Source organism: Manacus vitellinus, unplaced genomic scaffold, assembly GCF_001715985.3.
Source record: "Manacus vitellinus isolate BGI_N305 unplaced genomic scaffold, ASM171598v3 scaffold_7_pilon, whole genome shotgun sequence".
NCBI classification, from domain to species: Eukaryota; Metazoa; Chordata; class Aves; order Passeriformes; family Pipridae; genus Manacus; species Manacus vitellinus.
Genome location: NW_021940813.1, coordinates 26,366,676 through 26,372,817, shown reverse-complemented (window position 1 = coordinate 26,372,817; position 6,142 = coordinate 26,366,676).

Below are 6,142 nucleotides of genomic sequence, written 5' to 3'. Positions count from 1 at the left end.
GAGGGGTGAGGTGGAGGGAGGGGAGGGAAGGATGCACCACCACAAGTAAGTGTCAAGCTTTGAGTATGAAGAAAAAAAGCAGGAAAAAACAAGACTGTGGTTAGACTAGCTCTCCAAAAGCAATGAATGTCTCATTTGTAGTGAAGAGCAATTTAAACAAAGCCAAATCCAAACAACCTATTGAAATATGTAATTTCCCTGAGGAGGACACAGATGGGATCATGGAGAAGACAGCTGTTGTAAGTCACCAGTCGTGAAGATTCTTGTCTTTCTTGCACATACCACAACAGAGTAACTGGCTGTGAGAACATACGCTGTGTCTGCATTTTTTTAGTGTTTCTGGGTGACCAGTTTCTGATACACACAATACAGGGTGGAAGAAAAATAGTATCAAAAACGTCTTGTCTTTTGATAGTTTTAAGATAAATGTCGGGAGGAGTTGGGACTATTGTATATAGTGTTGGTAGTATAGGGTAGTACAGTATAAGGACCTATAAATGCATAGGGTTTGTGAATTATGGTTGTTCATACACGTCCTGTAACAGCAGAACCAACACCACCAACTCGGTGTAGAAGATAATCGGAGAGGAAAATTTCTTACCCACTAGGTGTTAACTGTACTGGGCAGAGAAGGAGGTGATGTGTAAATGTGTCAAACCAGAATAGTACCAGAATACTATAGAGATGTAATCCTTCCAGCACTATAAGACTACACTGCATATGCACTGAGACAGTACATTTTTCCCACTTGACCAGAAGTGAGATGGACAAGGTAAGATAAGGACCCCCACCTTGATTTTCCACAGGGGTGGAGGCACAATTTTCTGGAGCTGTAGTGTAAAATATGTGAAATTCTAGCAGAGTGAGAGGTTAAGTGAGGGAGGGGGAGGAGAGGGAGGGGAGAGAGAGGAAGCAGGGTGGATATTCTAGGTTCATCCTTTACTCTCTCCTTTTTACACTTTGTCCGGTAGCCAAGGGTAAATATGAAACTGGGAAGTACACGTGTGTGAGGCTGCTTTTTTAGCGTCTGTATTAGTTTTAGAAAGGAGTGAATTGGAGCAGAGGCTTAGCCAAATATTTGGTACTTTATACAAGATTTGCATGTGGTATGGTAGCCAGTATGACACACCACTCAGCCTTTTGGTAGTATGGCTTTCAAAACTGGTGCTTCTGTTGTATTTCTGAGATGTATTTTTAAGATATATTTCTGAGTTAACAGTTGGACTGCTCTGCTGAATTTTTTGAATGTGATAAGCCTATTACTTGGGGAGTATGACAATGAATGAAGTATATTTTATGTCTTTAAGATGCAAAGATGCATCTCTGGGAAAGACCCATCTTTTTCTGATAGTCTGAGCTTGAAAACATGAAGACCTTGACTTTATCTGTGTTGCAGTCTGTAATTTCTTTCAGGGAAGAGGGAATTAAATTCTTTTTTTTCCCTAGTCAGAAATGATACCTTCAAAAGCTTAATTCTCAATACTGAAATCTCCAGAGATACAGTGAAGCCTTTTGTAACTTATAAACCAAATATATATTTTGCGTTGGGGCCAAACATTGAAAATACCTTAAGAGACAAACACCAAGTCTGATCATCAGCAGGCTCTGTTCTGGAATGAGCAGAGAGCTAAATACATGGTGGAAGCTGAGAATACAAATTCTCTATCTCCAAATGCTCAGAACACAACAGAATCAGGCATTAGGACTGGTCATGGTATAAGGGAATGTGTACAAAAACAGAGGCAACATTGAAACCCCATGTTATGCAATAAACAGCCTTTTTTACCTTCTTGTAAGAAATTGAGTAATTGATGAAATCTGTAGTAAGGAGACCAAACTTCACACAAGAAAAGAAAAGCAAGTCCTGCTGTTCTTGAAATGAGTCTGCTGCAAACTGATGTACATGGATTTACATATCCTCTATTGAAACAAGGAGCACTGGATTCTGAATTGATGACAAAGGGCTGTCAGATGCTTTAATATAGTTTGAATCACTGTGCAGTCTGTCTTTTATGGGTTTTGCATCCATGTAGGAAGACTGGGACAGGGCCTGGGCTGTGTGGGACTATGTTGCTGAAGTGCTCTGCCTGCCTAGCGTGTCCCAGAAGCAAGTCATAGATGGCTCAGAGCCTTAACTAGGAGGACACAGATAGGAAGTATTAGTGCCCCCATTATAGCGCCCACTTGCAGTGGGTGTGGAAGGTAGCTGGGGACATTAAGGATAAGGAGACCTTGACTCTCAGAGTGAATATTATTCCATATTGGAATAATCTTGTAGTTTTCAGATATTACAGATTTTTTGAACCATCTTAATACAGCATATGGGGGGAAAAAAAAGACAACGAAACTTTTACCCTTTCCCCTCTTAAATGAAGCAAACTAAAAAATCCAACACATTTTTGCACACAATGCAAATAGAAGATTTTAGAAACTGAGAGGCTTTGATCTTTTACTAGGAGGTTTTTCCCCTGTTCTTTTTACAAGAAAGTGATCCGGAAATTTCAAACCTAATGCAACTAAACTGAGAAAGGAAGGGATGATGGCAGTGAGGTAGAGGAAATTCCTGTAAAGGAAACAGACTCAACACAGTGCACAACTAGAACTAACCACAATTCTTATCATATTGTATAGGGTGTGCAGGTAAGATTTTCAGACTTAATTTTTTTTTAAATTATATCTTTTACCTTCTGATTTTAGCCCTCCCTTACCCCATCTGCTTGAAGGTGAGTTCATTTCATTGCCTTTGAATGTGCATTTTGAAGTAAATTGGCTTTAACTACTTGGTCAGACAAACAATAGTGTCTTAGTAAGTAGCTTCATTAAATTGTTTTTTTCTGCTTTGTAGGTGTGGTGAAGCTTTTTTTCATCTCCTATATGGTTATTACTAATCTTAGTCCTGGAATCAGATTATGTTTGCCTTTCCATTGATATAAGTCTAATACAAGACACAGGAATTGATAGCTTTGATGCTAAAGTGGTTTTCATCAGAATCAGAACAGTAGATTGTAAGATTGTGGAATGCCAGTCTTTACTAGACTTCAGACATATGAAACTTGGTACAGCTCTCAAGAAATTGGTTTTGATTTCTTTTGCTTATATTTTATGTAAATACATACCAAATGCTATGGAATAGAAATTTACTGTTTTCTTGTGAGATCCTTTTGGAGTTGAAACATAGGCAAAACAATACAGTTCCTATTCTTCTCTCATATTTTTTATCACAGGAAATTATGACAAAACCACATTAATTTCCTTTGTATATAAGATACTTTCCAATTAAATGACATCCTAAATCCCTAGACTAAGGATATGATAATATGGCAGAAGGCAGACACTTTTGAAATAAGTTGACTAGAGTAGAGTACTTACTTTCTCTGGCAGACACCAACCAAGATAAAATGAGTCAGTGAGTAAACTGAGTTACTGAATCACCTTGAGTCCACTTGCAGTGCAAATATACCTGTTTCTGCTGTGAATTTCCCTGTTACTGTCAAGCACACTTGCAAGATGACAATTCTTAATTTCACACACTACCATAGTTTTTAAACACTATAGGAATGCAAAGATAACAGATTCTCTAATAAAAGTGTTATCAGTTAGCAGAAAAAGAAAAAAATAGCAGTGGTGTATTTTCCCATACCTAGTTAAAGACAACAGAATTATGCAGATTGCTAACCAAAGCTGTAACATTCATTAGTTAACCCTCCCTTTCACACTTCCCTGTTTGTGGTGACCTTTTTGAGCTTCAAGAGGGTACTGTTAGTATGGCAGTAAATTGGAGATCAGAGAGATTGTATATCACTGACATTATTAAATATTTTGTGAATGGTCACTTGATGTGACCATTACATGAAGCCTTTGTGTCCCCATTTACACACATATGGGAAGCTGGGAAGTAAGTGCTTCTGCTGCTTGGTTGTGGCAGGTCAGGCGCTCCTCAAGTAGCTTCTGATGGCTTAACAGATTGAATGAGTCCCCAGAAAAGACAAGAGCTGTCACAGGAAAGAGATTGGACCATTTGCCTGAGAGAGGGGAGAAGGAAGGATGGAAAAGTAGATCATAGTAGATCATCAAGTCCAACTCCTGGCCCTGCATGGGATACCCCAAGAATCACACCATGTGCCCAAGAGTGCTGTCCAAACACTTCTCGAATTCAAACTGACTTGGTGCTGTGACTACTCCCCTGGGGAGCCTGTTTCAGTGCTCAACCACCCTCTGGGTGAAAAAGCTTTTCCTGATATCCAACCTAGACCTCCCTTGACTCAGCTTCATGCTATTTCCTTGAGTCCTATCACTGCTCATGAGAGTGAAGAGATCAGTACCTGCCCCTCCATTTTTGACAAGAGCAACCCATTACATCAGCTCACCTGCTCAAAGGACTGCAGCACTGAATCACACAAAAGGCCCTTGGGTCCTGCTTGCTACTGGCACCAGTACACCTTTGCCATGTGGGCTGTTGGGTGACGTAACTCAAAACATCATCCTTTGTTTTATTCAGAATTAATGTAGTTAGAGATGCAGCCATAATGAATGCCTTGAGCAAGCTCTTTACAGTTGTCATAAACCCAGATACAAGAGTCAGGATCCATTGATCCCTTTGCAGTGGATAGAGAGTGGGTAAAGTTAAGGAAGGCCCCAGTGCTGGTAGTAAACTCTCTTTATTCAGACATACATACTGGCTTGGAGTTTCAAGATGATTTTGAAAGATGTGTGGGATGATGACAATGGACAGCAGACAGACTGTAACAAAGCACCAGAATGGGTTCAGGTAAATGAGTTAACTTACTCTCTGTGACCTCTGAGCATAAAAATAGACCATTCCATTCACTTGCAAGGAATACAAACATTCTGAAGAGAATGGTGACTAAAGTGCTCCTTTCTACACAGAACAGCTGCCTGAAAAACTGCTAAGTGGGAGTTACTATCACCTCTCTCGCTAGCTCAGTGTGAACTGGATGCCCTCTTGATGCCTGCCAGTAATGTGTGGTGTCTGATTTGCATGAAGTGCCAACAGTCAAGGGACTGTAGTCTTTGCCCGACCTTTTCTGTTTTTCCCTTGGGTTGACTCAGTGTCTTTCTGACAGCAGTGCAAATGCAGAGTCACTCTGTGACCAAAGGAAAGAAAAAAACCTCTTGAGGTCTCAGTTGCACAATGTGAAGTTGCACAAAGTGAACATCAGCAAAATACATGACCTTTACTCCTGAATCAGACACTGCAGATGTGTCAGTCACAGGTGTTGGATGTGTTCTTACTAAATACCCAGATTGAGCCATTGGTCTCAAATATGCATGCTGGGCAGCCTGCCTTTGCTCTAGCCCTGTGGCTGAGAAGGCTGTGGGATGCAGATCAGACCTCTTATTAGAAGAGGGAAAACACTTCATACAAGAGGGTTTGGGGTTTCACCTTGGACAAGATGCTGTCACGTAGAGGTCTGGATGCAGCTGAGTGCTTTGTGGACCTGCTCCAAATCCCCTGGGTGTTCCCAGTCTCAGCTTACAGATGGCACACCACAGAGCTGGTATCTTATGATGGTGTAGATGTTACCTTGTCTGTCTCAGGGTCGTTCAAGCAGTGCAGCACAGCATTTAGGTGCAAAAGCAAGGCCTGATGCTGCACACCTGGATAAGTCAGGGAGGAGAAGAAGGTGTCTTTAGGTTGCTCTGCTGACCCTAATGGACATCCTAGGGTATGTTTATTCTATCTGGTAACAAAGCCCTGTGGGAGCATGTATCTTGGGTAAAAGAGTTAGAATCAAAGACGTACATCCACACAGTACATGCTTTGAGGGTTTTACTTCTGCATAGTTTTACTCCTGCATAGTTTTACTTCGATCCTATTTGCAGCTGCAGCACATCTTCAGGTTTGGTTTAATCCCAAAGAAATCCAGTCAGCACACTCTGGGCCTATTGACCTTCAAGATAAAATAGATCTTTATGGATTTTATGCCTGTCTCAGTCTGTTGCCGATAGCTGTCATTAGATGAAGACCGATGTTGTTATTTGGTATCTTATCTCTCTTCTTAGAGAACATATTCCTATGAAAGGAGGAAGGATCTGCATTTTCACTCCAGATGTGGAGTTCTGCATTGCTGTAGGCATGACTTGGAAATCTATCTGTAAGCAACTCCATGGATGGTGCATT